The sequence below is a fragment of the Hypanus sabinus genome, chromosome 4 (assembly GCF_030144855.1).
Source record: "Hypanus sabinus isolate sHypSab1 chromosome 4, sHypSab1.hap1, whole genome shotgun sequence".
Lineage (NCBI taxonomy): Eukaryota > Metazoa > Chordata > Chondrichthyes > Myliobatiformes > Dasyatidae > Hypanus > Hypanus sabinus.
The window spans coordinates 32,061,996-32,076,647 of record NC_082709.1 but is presented as its reverse complement, the minus strand read 5'-3'; positions in this window follow the sequence as shown (position 1 = coordinate 32,076,647).

Below are 14,652 nucleotides of genomic sequence, written 5' to 3'. Positions count from 1 at the left end.
TGCACCTTCTTCGGGCTTTACGGGTCCCTTGATTCTCGCGGCGTGGGTCCACCCTTTTTCTTTTGTCCTTACTGCGGCTTCGGTGGTCAGTAGCACCTGGAATGGGCCTTCCCACTGCGGCTGTAACTTCTCTGGCTTCCAAGTCTTAATCAGGACCCAGTCACCGGGCTGAGTTCGGTGGAGTGCGAAGTCCAGAGGTGGGGTTTGTGCGAGTAACCCCTTCCTGCGCAATTCTGCAAAAGAACGAGATAGTGCCTGTAAATAGTCCCTTACAAAGACATCTCCCCCTTGCAGGGAAGGATAGCCCTCCACCTTGTTCCAATATGGAAGGCCAAACAACATTTCATAAGGGGATACTCCTATATCTTTTCGAGGAGCCGTGCGGATTCTTAGTAGGGCCAGGGGTAGACACTTGGTCCAGGGTAGCTTGGTTTCCATCATTAGTTTTGTCAATTGCGTCTTCAAAGTACTGTTCATCCTCTCAACTCTTCCTGAGCTCTGAGGGTGCCAGGGGGTGTGCAGCTTCCACTGGATTCCTAAGGCGTCACAGATTAGCTGGTGTGTTTTTGAGGCAAAGTGTGTTCCCCTATCTGAATCAATAGACCCCATTATTCCATATCTTGGGACTATATTTTCTAATAGGATCCGTGCCACTGTAGGGGCGTCCGCTTTAGTGGTTGGGAATGCTTCCACCCACCGAGTGAAGTGATCCACAATTACTAACAGGTACTTCCATCTCTGAACTTGTGGTAGTTCCGTAAAGTCTATTTGGATCCGATGGAACGGTCGGACGGCTAGTGTTTGTCCCCCCTTATGGGTGGCACGCATCATTTTCTTGATTACCTTTTGGCAGGTGTAACAGCCCCACACCTCCTGTTGAGCTAGTGTGAATATCGCTTTACAAACATAGTCCCTTAGGATAGTGTCGCACATAGCTTGCACTCCCCAATGGCTTTGTTGGTGTAGTTGTTGCAGTATATGACGAGTTACTTCCTTATTCAGTACTTGCCGTCCGTCGGGGGTCTTCCACTCGCCTTCTGATGTTTGTCGGGCTCCCCTATTGATTCCCCGTATAAGAACTGTGCCGGGTTACAACTATTGTTCCTTTCAAAGCTTACATCATCCCCGACCATCAGAATGGTTTCGTATTTCAGTATGCGAGAGTCCGTCAACCACCGCTGAGCTTTTTGGGCTAAGAGGGTGCTAACGGAGTGCGGGGTATACACCGTCATTCTTCCCCCAAAGGTTAATTTCCGTGCTTCTTCTACTAGTACGGCTGCTGCCGCTACGGCTTGTATGCACGTCGGCCATCCCCGGGATACCGGGTCTAACATTTTTGATAAAAAGGCCACAGGTTGCCGCTTTCCTCCTTTTTCTTGGGTTAGTACTCCTAACGCAGTTCCTTCATTGTTTGTTGCATACAGCTGAAAGGGCTTTTCCAGTGCTGGCAGTGTTAATACCGGGGCCCGAATTAGTTGCCCTTTTATTTTCCTGAACTTCTGTTCTTCTTCTTCGGTCCAGCTGATTATTCCCCGGTCTTCCTTTGCCAATTTGTCGTACATAAACTTCACCAGGGAGGTATAATTCTCTATCCAAATCCGGCAATAGCCCACTAAGCCCAGAAATTGTCTTATTTCCTTCTTTGTTCTGGGAAGCGGTATTTTAGTTATTCCCGCTATTCTTTCTGGGGTTATTTGGCGGTGCCCTTTACTGACTCTGTGTCCGAGATATGTTATTTCCTTCTCGACAAATTGCAGTTTCTTCTTGGACACCCGCAATCCTTTTTCTCCTAGGTAATTCAGGAGTCTTATAGTATCGTCTCGCACTACCTCCTCTGCTGGTCCCGATAGTAGTAGGTCATCGACATACTGTAATAGTTGGTTCTTTTCGGTACAATGGAATCCAGCCAATACTTGCTCCAGTACCTGTTCGAATAGGTTTGGGGACTCCGTGAACCCTTGGGGCAAGACGGTCCACCGGAGTTGCTTCTTCCGCCCAGTGAATGGATTTTCCCATTCAAATGCGAACATATCTCGGCTACCTTCCTCCAACGGGCAACTCCAAAAGGCATCTTTTAGATCTATCACACTGAACCATTCATGTTCAGGAGGTATTTTGCTCATTAATGTATAGGGGTTAGGCACTACCGGGTATCGTGTTTGGACTACCGCATTTAAGCCTCTCAGATCTTGAACCATTCGATACGTGCCGTCGGGCTTTCGGACCGGTAGGATGGGGGTATTAAAGGGTGACATACATTCTTCCAGGAGTCCATCTGATACTAATGTCTCAATTACAGGTTGTAATCGTTGTAATCCCCTCCTCCCTTCCATGGCAATGGGATATTGCCGTCTTCTCACCGGGCGGCTGTTTGGCAACAGGGTGATTTTCAGTGGGGTGATGTCCAGGCCGCCCCGATTACCTTCTTGATACCAGACACTGGCCTTTATTTCCTGATCATCCTTTTCAGTCATTACGAACAGTTTCACCTGAATTTCACCTTGATATGGCACCGTCCCGATCCCTAGCAGTGCCTGCAAATCTCTTCCCAATAAGTTGAATCCGGCTGACGGAAGTAATAACACATCCTGGATACCTTCCCGGTCGTCGCATTTTATCTGTACATCTTCTATTATTGGGACCTGCATAGTTTTTCCTCCTATTCCGGAAACCCCAATGGTTTTGGTCCCAATCTTGGTTCCCGGAGGGGCTTGGATTATACTAGTTCTTTCAGCTCCTGAGTCGACCATGAAGGTTACTTCTGACCCTTGAGGACCTAATTTTAAATTTACCAGGGGTTCCTGCTTGTATCTCGTCCCCAAGGGTTGGGACCCCTGACACCCCTATTCTTCTTCCATGAGGGCATAAGCTCGGACTTCTTTTCGATATCTTGGGCACTCCCTCTTAAAGTGGCCTTCCTTGCTTTTGCTTTTTCTCTAACATCCCTCTCTTCCCTCTCCGGGTCTATTTCTTCTGTTTTTTCACTTTCTTCACGTCCTCCCTCTGCTCCCGCAAGGGGCGCAGAAGGCTGGACATAGGGAGGGGGTAAATGATCGAGTGGGTCCCACTTCCGCTCCCCTTTAATGCCCAATTTAAAACTCTTTGTTGTTACTCCTGGCCAGGGAGCCCAACAAAAAGCATAAGCAATTTCTTCCGGTTTTACATTTGGTTTTGAATTAACGTAAATGTTTAAGGTTTGTCGTACCCAATCCTCCTCAGACCCAAGCCGCGGCCACCAGACCGCAGGTTTTTCTATCGGCCGTTTCGACCAAATTAAACAGTACTGTATCATTTTTTTCTTTTGTTTCCCTTTTAGTCTTCCACATCCCCAATTCTCAAACATTCTACCGAGGGGGCTATCAGGAGGAACCCCCGGGTATGGTCCCGGTCTTCTCCGTCTCCTCTTTCTTTTTAGAGCCACCCCCTCCCATCTTATTCCGCTCTTACTTAATCAGGAGGACCCCCGGGTAGCGATCCCGGTCTTCTCCGTCCTTACTTATTCCCGCACCTTTCTACTATAATAGTAGGCACTTACCCGGTGCGTCCTGGGGACTTCCAGTACCAGGTACTGTCCCCTTCTCCCCGTTTACCGCTCTGCGCTGTCCAGATATCACTCGCTCAAGCCGCGTTGGAGCGACGAGCAAGGAGTCAGGGACCGCCAAACTCGGCGGGGTGCACCGTCTCCGATGTCCTTCCTCGTGTCCATCGCGGCCGGAGTGTGGATCCCGGACGAGCCCCCACGTTGTCAGAAACACACTGAGTCTCAGCAATTTGCAGAACGGTAAACTTTATTTTTCGAGTCTGCAGAGTCGGACCCAACCAGCTCCTGCTAGATTGAGTGCCGAATTACACTTTGCACAGTTTTTTTATACCCTAGTTGTTTACGACTTTGTGAGTTGCACCCATGTGAGGTGCAGACATTCTTCCTTAATCTCATTACAAAATTACAAATGTGACTACCCTTTGGCCCACTTATCAGCCTCAGCGCATTAACACCGTTATTGTTCAACCGTTAAGCATGTCTTCCCGTTACCTGTATCGCTTCTTTAATCAGCAAGCTATTGTTTCATCCTGATTTTGCAAATTGGTTTATACGTTGCCCTGCAAGTTGCTTTGCACGTTCTTTCTGTGTCAGCACATTCTAAATGGACTCCTTAAGAATCATTTCTCTCAAGTACTCAAACAGGAATACTTATTGTCAAGGGGTACAGCCACAGGGGTACTCTCTAGTACCTGACTCTTCCCCTTCCCCCTCCTGACTGTGACCTACTTGTCCATCTCCCATGGCCCTGGTGTGACCACCTGCCTGTAACTCCTCTCTATCACCTCCTCACTCTCCCTGATCAAGCGAAGGTCATCGAGCTGCTGCTCCAGTTCCCTAACTCAGTCCCTTAGGGGCTGCAGCTTGATACACCTGGTGCAGATATGGCCGTCCGGGAGGCTGGGAGACTTCAGGACCTCCCACATCTGACACCGAGCACAGAAAACTGGCCTCACACACACACTTCCTACCTCGCCTCATCCTGTTACCACATAAGCCCGTAGAGCCAATGCCCTACCACTCTGCTGCCTCTCACTCCGCTGCCCACTGGATATGGCTGTCTTCTTTTTAAACCTTTCGCGCTGTACTGGCTGATATCACGTGCCTGCGCAGTCTCACCTCTCTTTAACCTGAGTAAAAAAAAAACTCCCTTCGCTCTGAAAAATCAGCAGTTCCTTCACAGCCTTCTTGTTCCGAAAGCTGCTGGATTGCTGCGGCGAGAGTGATCATAGCTGCCACCGCCTGTCTGCGGTGAGTTCCAGAACTGTCGCTACGGCTGCTGACTCACGTTCTTCCAGGTTAGGCTCTGAGATAGTTGTCACACTGCATGAGTCACTTCTGACAAACCAGACTCCACTGACTTTAACTTTTCTATGAACTTCAGTCTTCAAGCAGCTTTTGTTCTGCATGAGTCACCTTTGCCAATGCAACCTCGACTAAGGTTAACTTCTCTCCCACCTGACCAATGAATATCAGGGCCATGGTTAGCTCTTCTGTTTCTGCTAGGCCCACTTTGCTGGTCAAGTCTTGCTGACAAGGATATGCGGTTATGTCCCAAGTGCAGAGAGGGAGACATTGAATCTGATTGAACAGTTCTCTATATTTTACTAAGAGCTGTGCAGAACAAATGGAAAAATAATAAATACTAGGCTAACAGGGCCATTAACTAAGACTCTCAAACTAAAGCTAACACCAAAACTATGACTCAGATGCAATAACTTAATACTAAATTAATTCTGTTTCTTTGTTACGTCAATCTAAGCTGAAGTTTTCAATCGCAGAACGAGGACTAAGGTAAGCAGGAGCATAGCTATCGCTGTGCTTCGATCAACACTTGATAAGACCGAAACAACGGGAAGGGAGTTAAATACAATCACAATGCAACACTAATCGGCTGGAATGTACATACTCACAAGCATGAATGCCAAACCCATGCAACTGCCCACCTGCTAGGGCACGCACACTCTGTGGCACAGACTGTGGCTGTGGCAGCGGCCAACTGCATCATAGCCAAAGCCGTCCCCACCGCTGAGCACACCTACAAGGTGCGCTGTCACAAGAAAGCAGCATCCACATTCAAGGACTGCTCTCACTGCCCCATCCAGGCAGTGCTTTCTTCACCTTGCTGCCATCAGGGAGCAGGTACATATAAACAGAAAAATAATAATGATAATAAGTAGGCATGTATTGCTTACTTATTATCACTAACATTTTTCTTTTTATATTTGCATAGGTTATTGTCCTTTGCACACTAGTTGCTTGTCCATCTTTGTTGTATGCATTTTTCATTGATTCTATTGTGTCTCTTCATACTTACTGTGAATGCCTGCAACAAAATGAATCTTGGGATAATATATAGTGACACACTGTATGGATACTTTGATGATAAATTTATTTTGAACTTTTAAATTTGAAATTAACAGATCACCCAGGATCCCATGGATGTTAATATTCTGAATCATCCTACCATGTAAGACGTGTCAAATGTCTTACTAAAGTCATCAGCATCAGTTTTTATATCACTGGCATATGTGGTGAAATTTATAAAATGCTACTTATTTTGTCCAACTTGCCTTATCTCTATCATCTAGGTGTTTCTCAACTCTCTTCATGGGATGCCAAGAAACCAACAGAGAACATTACAAAAGCTTCACACTGTAATTGTTGCTATTGAATTTAATATTCTGGGAATTGCAATTTTCACATGAAATGCAGATTTGCATAAAAACCTTATTTGATGACTATGTTGCTCAGGTAAAGAAGTTGGGTCCATTTCTACCTCTCTGTGAACAAGACTATGTTAGGCATCAGAGTCGCTGTATGCCGAACAGTGGAAGGAGTGATGTAGGAAGAAGTCGGTGGTGGAAACGGAGGTCAGCTGGAGAGATGATTAGAGGAGCTACCTGACAAGGCACATCAGAAGGACGAGCTGTTTAATTATAACGAAACCTGCCTCTGCATGTCAGTTAATAACTGCTTCAGGGTGTGGCACTAGCTTCATTTTCACACAACAACTTTGTGCAAGTCACATCAAAATGTGCATTGCATGCTGCTCAAAGTTCATCTGCGTGTCTAGTGCATTTACATGTTAGATGCACAAAGGTCTGGAGCATAAACCTTTAAGTGTACTATTGTTGCACGACATTTGATAAAATTCAATTGCTTTGAACAGACAATGTAAAAAGTACCCTAGACTTGTTGCTACACGGCCTGTGTGCAGGCATTATCCCTTGCCTCCTGAGTAACCAGTCCTTACGTTGCTGCTCTAGATGAAAAGAATGGAAAGATGAGAGCGAAGTAAAGAATACCACTGCTTCCACTCCAAAGCAGCACAACAGGCTTATAGAGAAAGACGTATGTAATCCATTCTGAGTTACTGCTTAACAATTTAACTTATTTGGAGTGAAATCTGTTCCTATTGATGCTAGCATCAGTAGTCATCCAGATGGAGCACACAAGATAAAGTTTATTTTCACCACAATAGACTGTACTTCAAAGAAAAATAAAATCCTGTAAGAAACCACAGTTCAGAATGATTAACCTAAACAGGTATTTTCCACCTTCTACAATATTCATGCTTTTAAATCCTCTATCAGACATCCTGTGTTCGTGAACTTCGCTCTAACCTTAAAATCTTTTGAGTTGCTGTTAGCAGATTGGTATACTTGCAAGATCAGCAATGGGCTTCATTTTTGACTTCTTTTTCAGACAGAACTATCCATATATATTCAAACAGTGTGACACCAGTGATGTGACTCATTGCTGTGCACTGCTCTAATAGAGAATGGTCTTCATGTACATAGATACACCTTCAAATTTTAGATCTATTACTGCTTTTAAGTTTCAGTCAAAGTACTTTGTAAGCTAATATCAATTTCTTTTGGGTATTTGATATTATAATGTATTCTTGAATGCATGCTACTTTTTAAGAATATTATAGGGCATATTTTTGATTATTTGAGGGTTTTGTGTACAGAGAAGAGGGACTTACTGATAACTGCATTTCATGTTTCTCTCAAGCAATCCATGCCTCTATTAATTGCAAATATGGATTTAAGTTTGTTTTTTATATCTCTCCATTGTTCTAAGTTGTTTCATTGTTTAAGAAAGGAAATTGGAAGAGAAACGCAGTAACTTAATTAATGTCAGAATTCGAGATAAAAAGTGGGTCATGCTGAGAAATATTTGGTAGCGTAGCAGTTAGCACATCACTTTATAGTACCTGTGACCACAGTTTAATTCCCACTGCTGCCTGTAAGGAGTTTGCACGTTCTCCCCATGACTGCGTGGGTTTCCTCTGGGTGCTCCAGTTTCCTCCCACATTCCAAAAATGTAAGGGTTCGTCAGTTAATTTGTCACATGAGTGCAATTAGGCACTGTAGGCCCTTGGGCCAGAAGGGCCTGTTACTCGTCTGTATCTCTAAATTACAATTAATTTAAATTAATTTGATCTGCCATTTCTGAATATATCCAGTTTATATATTGCATATGGGCTAATTGGTGCATTTCTCTTATTTGTCTTCAATATTGTTTTTATGGAACATTTTCAATATATTTATTTTTTAGAACATTGTTGCTATTTACAGGACTAGTATTCTTTGCTCAGCCCCAACTGCTCCTGATAAGTCATCTTCTTAAACAACGGTCTTCCTAATGAAGCTACTCACATGGAGTGAATGAAGATGTTGATCCAGGGGTTAGACCCAACAATGATGAAGGATGATAGCTGCTGTGCATTTTGTTGGGGGGAGAGAAGCACAATGCAGTCACATCCTCTATTTACCCTGTTTACCTCCTCGTCTCATTTTTGAATTTCTCCAATGTAGAGGAGACCATGTTGTGATCATTGAATCCAACATGCTAGATTGGAAGAAGGGCAGGGGACTCAATGCTTCACCAAGACTGATTTTTTCACTGGATGTTGGGAAGCAAGCAGGTTAAAGAACAGATGCTGCACCTCGTGATATTGCATGGGATGAATGTGATACTGAGATCAGTTTTGGAAGTCCCATTTGGTATTATAACACGTACAAACAAACTGGATGAACTCAGCAGGTCGGGCAGCATCCGTTGAAATGAGGAGTCAACATTTCGGGCCGAGACCCTTCGTCAGGACGAAACGTCGGCTGCTCATTTCAACGGATGCTGCCCGACCTGCTGAGTTCATCCAGCTTGTTTGTACGTGTTATTTGACCACAGCATTTGCAGTGTACTTTGTGTTTACCATTTGGTATTATATTTGCCAGTTTCAAATTAGCAGCCATCACCTGCAGCTGCAGTGGAATTTGCAAATAGTAGTTATTGTGTTAACTGTTGTTGTTGTTGGAAAGAAGGCGTATATAGGATGATGGTTAGGGTGCCTATCAAGCAGGTAGCATTGTCCTGATAGGTCTGAGCCTCCTGAGAGAGAGAATTGGAATCAGAATCAGGTTTAATATCACCAACATATGTTGTGGAATTTGTTAATTTAGCAGCAGCAGTACGGTGAAATACATGATAAATGAATATAGAGAAAAAATTGAATTACAGGAAGTATATATAAAAGTATATATATTAAATAGTTAAGATAAAGTAAATGGTGCAAAAAAAAACAGAAATAAAAAAGTAGTGAGGTAGTGTTCATGGGTTCAGTGTCCATTTAGGAATCGGATGGCAGAGGGGAAGAAGCTGATCCTGAATCACTGAGTGTGTGCCTTCAGGCTTCTGTATCTCCTTCCTGATGGTAACAGTGAGAAGAGGGCATGTCCTGGGTGTTGAAGGTCCTTAATGATGGATGCTGCCTTCCTAAAGCACCGGTCCTTGAAGATGTTTTGGATACTATGGAAGCTCGTGCCCATGATGGAGCCGACTAATTTTACAAGTTTCTGCAATTTCTTTCAATCTTGTGCAGTAGCCCCCCCAACCCCCATCCCGTACCAAATGGTGACACAGCCAGTCAGAATGTTCTCCGCGGTACATTTGTGGCAGTTTTCAAGGTGGAGCTATAATGTCCTGACTATTGGAGCATTCCATCACACTTCTCACTAATGCCTTGCTGTTTATGGAAGGGTTTTTAGATATTCGGAGGTGAATCACATACCCAGTTTCTGGCTTGATCTTATACGCATGCTATCTTTGTGACTGGTCCGGTTGAGTTTCCAGTCATTGGTACACCTCATATCATTGAAAATAAGTGACTTGGCAATGATAATATTGATGAACAAAATTCATAATCAACTTTGTTGATCTAATTGCTCTAATCAAAAATATGCTTATTTCATGGCCTTCATTTGCTGCATCCGCAAAGGAAACAGCATTATGAAGGACCCCATGCATCCCTCATACAATCTCTTCTCCCTCCTGCTGTCTGGGAAAGCATTCGGGCTCTCACAACCAGACTATGTAACAATTTCTTCCCCCAAGCTATCAGAGTCCTCAATACCCGAAGCCTGGACTGACACCTTGCCCTATTGTCCTGTTTATTATTTATTGTAATGCCTGCACTGTTTTTATGCAATTTACACAGGTGTAGGTCTGTAGCCTAGTGTAGCTTTGTGTTGTTTTTTTTACGTAGTTCAGTCTAGTTTTTGTACTGTGTCATGTAACACCATGGTCCTGAAAAACGTTGTCTCATTTTTACTATGTACTGTACCAGCAGTTATGGTTGAAATGACAATAAAAGTGACTAGACTTGACTTGAAATTCCCCAGCTGCTCTCAGTCTCTGAACCAAATGTCTATGGTATATGTACTTTCTCCAGAGTAGAGTTTAGATTGAAACTTTGATATATTTTTTTACAGAATCATTCTTGATTACCTTATTTTGAAATCTAGGTTATTAATTGTTTTAAAATTTCAGAACTACCATGATTAAGATACTGTCTTAGATCACTGGTTTGATAGACCTGATCTACAGATTAATACTCTAGTCTGGAGTATTAAACTCCACCAAACTCCAGACATCTCACGGTTTTACTAATCTTTTATTTGAAAAGATGTATGCAAGAAAGTGTAGAATGCATACCTGTGGGTCTGACTTTTCTGTGTTGCTGAAGTAAATTGATTCAGTCAAACTTACAATAAATAGAGAAGAAACAAAGCATAGAAATTCAGAGAAATAAGAGCAATCAAAAATATGTTAGTGCAAACTTCATATTTATTACACAATGCAGAGAAAATTTTATCATTTCAGATAAATAAGTAAAAACACTAATTTTATGGAAAGAATTTATGAGTATTTCCTCTTCAATTATCTTCACATCATATCTAAAATTATATAACATCTCAGCAAGTGCATATACCCAAGTGTGAAACCTCCAAAATTGCCATAAATAACACTTATTTTGTGTTGACAGCATGTAATATGGTTTTGAAAGATTCAAAGAAAATTTATTATCAAAGTTTATATAAGTCACCATATACAACCCTGAGATTCATTTTCTTGTAGCATACTCAATAAATCCAATAATCATAATAGAGTCAATGAAAGATGAAACAACAGGATGGAAAACCAGTGTGCAAAAGCCAACAATAGTGCAAACACAAAAATAAATAATAATAATAACAATAATAATAATAATAAATAATTAAGTAATACATATCAAGAACTTGAAATGAAGAGTCCTTGGAAGTGAGTACATACGATAGGTTGTGGGAACTGTTCAGTGATGGGACAAGTGAAGATGAGTGAAGTTTTCTCCTCTGGTACAAGAGCCTAATGATTGAAGAGTAATACTATTTCTGAATCTGGTGGTGTGAGTCCTGAAGCTCCTGTACCTTCTCCTTGATGACAACAGTGAGAAAAGAGCATGTCTTGGGTGGTGGGGATCCCTGATGATGGATGCTATCTTCCTGCAACAATGCTCCATGCAGATGTGCTCAGTGATGAGACAGCTTTACCTGTGATGAACTGAGCGATATCCATTACTTTTTGTAGGATTTTCCATTCAAATGCTTTGGTGTTTCCATATTAACTGTGATGCAGCCAGTCAATATACCCTCCACCACACATCTATAGAAGTTTGTCAAACTTTTGCATGTTATGTCAAATCTTCACAAATATGAATAGAGGCACGTCCATGCTAGTCTTTTAACTTTTCAGTCTTAATACTTACTTTACATTGGTATCCAAAGCAGAATAAAGTTATCAGGCTCATACTCCTAGACCTATAGCACTGAAACTGCCTGTCTGTGAACTTAAACGTAGGTGATTGACTGATGTATTTTTGAACATAAGGGTAGTAATCTTGAAAAACTTATCTGGTTTAGGCATGATATCTGGTGGATTGGGCCACAGGGCCAGACAAAGTTTATCCCAGGTTATTGAGAGAGGCAACAGAAGAGAGCTCAAGGACATTGGCAGCGAAGGTGAGATCCCAAAGGACTAGAGAATAGCAAATGTTGTTGAAGATACAGTACAACCCAGGAAAATATAGGCCAATGAGCCCAACATCCTGACTTGCTGGAGAAAGTTCTTAAGGATAGAATCTTCTCACACCTGTAAAAGCACAAACATATTAGGAATAGTCAACATGACTTTGTGTGAGGGAGAATATGTCTAACAAACTCAATTGCATTATTTGAGGAGATAAGGACCAGGATTGGTCCAGATAAGACAGTAGATATCGTCTTTGGAAAAAATTTAAAAAGGTACCTCACTGTAGCCTTATCCGGAAGGTTAAGGCACATGGGATTCATGGAAACTTCGTAAATCTGATTCAAGATAAAAGGTAGTGTTAGAGGGGTGTTATTCTAACAGAAGGTCTGTGACAGGTTGTGTATTAGTATTGGGACCTCTGTTGTTTGTGATACATATAAATAATTTGTATAAAAAGTTATGCAGGCAGATTAGTAAGTTTGGAAATGGCACAAAACCATGATGCAGTTGTCAACAATGAGTAAGGTGGCTGAAGGACACCGAGACAAGTAGACCAGCTAGAAACATGGAGAAATGGCAGATGGAATTTAATCCAGACAAGTGTGACATGTTGCACTTTGGGGGTCAAATGTAAGAGGAAAGTATATGCTAATTGGCAACATCCTTAACAGCATTGTTGTTCAGAAGAATCTTGGAGTCCAAGTCCATAGCTCCCTGAAAGTGCTAACAGGAGTAGATAGTGTGGTAGAGAAGGCATAGAACATGCTTGACTTCATTGGAGAGGACAGGATGTTGAGTATAAAAGTCAGGAAATCGTGTTTCCGCTGTATTAAACCGGTTATGCTGCTCTTGAAATATTGTGAGTAGTTCTGGTTGTTGGAAGGGTGTGAGGGCTTTGGAGAGGATGCAGATGAGGTTTATGAGGAAGCTTCCTAGATTAGAGAGTATCTGCTGTGAGGAGAGGATGGACAAACTTGGATTGTTTTCTCTGCTGCATGAGGCTGAGGGGGGGAGGACAACCTGATAAAAGTAGATAAAATTATGAGAGGCATAGACTGTGTAGATAATAAAAGTATTTTCCAAGAATGGATATTTCAAATATTAAGGGACTTTACGGTGAGAAGGAGAGAAAAGGAGAATTACGTGGCAATCTTTTTTGACACAGAGAATGATAGATACCTGGAATATGATGCTAGGAGAGGTGATCAAAGCAGATTCAGTCGCAATGTTTAAGAGACTTTTAGACAGACACATGAACAGGTGGGAAATTGAGGGATATCAAGTAGATCACCAGCAGATAGACATGAAGTTTAATTTGGCATCATGGGTTTGAGCTCCATTGCCTGTTTCTATGTTGCACTGTTCTATGTTCGTATTTCAATGGTCTTACCATGTTTGCTCTAACTGCAGCTCTTTACTCACCAGTGCAGTTAACCCTTTACTCAGTGCAGAAGTTGGACAATAAATGCCAGCCTTGCCAATAAGATCCAACATGCATGAATTTAAAAAAAACACATTTTAAAGCACGGGACCTATACTTGAATGTTGGTTTGAAATAGTTTGGGTTCCAGTCAATGTGCTCTGAGTTCAATTTGGTTCTTACTGCCTTTTCTTGCTTTATTTCTCGCTTTATTGTATATTTACGCGAATCATTAACTTAGATCTGCAGCATTTGTAATTTCCATTTCCTTTTCAAAACCCTCCCAATTACCCCTTCATACTCACCCCACTCTACTCTTTCTCTGTTATTGCATCACCTATACATTCTATACATTTATCACTTTGGTTTTCTTCACATATATGTGCATCACTTTTTCCAGTCTGCAAATAGGAATCTAAACTTGAGGGCCTTAACTGAAGGCAGAAAATATATCATGAGAATGATTACCAATTTTATACCTCTTTTATCTTAAACGTCCACAAGCTATCTTTGCCAAATTGAATAGTCACCCAGGTGTTTCTATCCGGATGGCATTTGCTGCAGATGACCACAAAATAATGTTTTCTTGTTTCTCAGAAGTACATTAATTAAGTCACATCTTTCCTATTTTCTTCTGAGCATAAGGTAAATGTGGCAGCTAGTTTGCTGTTGGGTTGCTATAGAGACTGTTATTTTGAAGTGCTAGCAGTAATCCTTGGTGATAGCATATCTTTCCGCTAATTCATAGTTAATCAGTGAAAAAGTCAGATAAAATAGTTTTGACATAATTTATGTTTATCTTTAAAATCATAATCTATGACAACAAATTGAGGTGTGGCCAGTTATAGAGACTTATGTAAGGCACCAGCCATGTGTTCGTCATTGTTTAAATAATATTCAGTAGAAATCGCAACACAGCTCCAGGATCTACTAACAGATTAACCGGCTGGTAGATCAATGAGCTGTTGTTTTTTTCCTGATTCCTTAAATTTCTGTGAAAATATCTTAACAAATGTGCTGGCAAAATAACAACAAGTTAAAGGCACTCACTAATGTTACCACATAATACCAAATATCATTGTGGTAAGGAGCAGACACCTGGTGGAAATTTTCCCATAAATTATAAAAATCTTTTCCATTTGCCACAAGTAACTATTTTGCATTAGCTGTGCAACATCAGGAATCTGCCTTAAATCTTCCCATTGCTTAATTTTTCTTGAATCCAGCAGTGGAACCTCACTATAATGTGTACATTGGTTTTTCACCCTGCAAACCATCTATTTGACAATGAGATCAGCTGATGTTGGTAATAAGCTGGCAGCAGAGCACCATAACT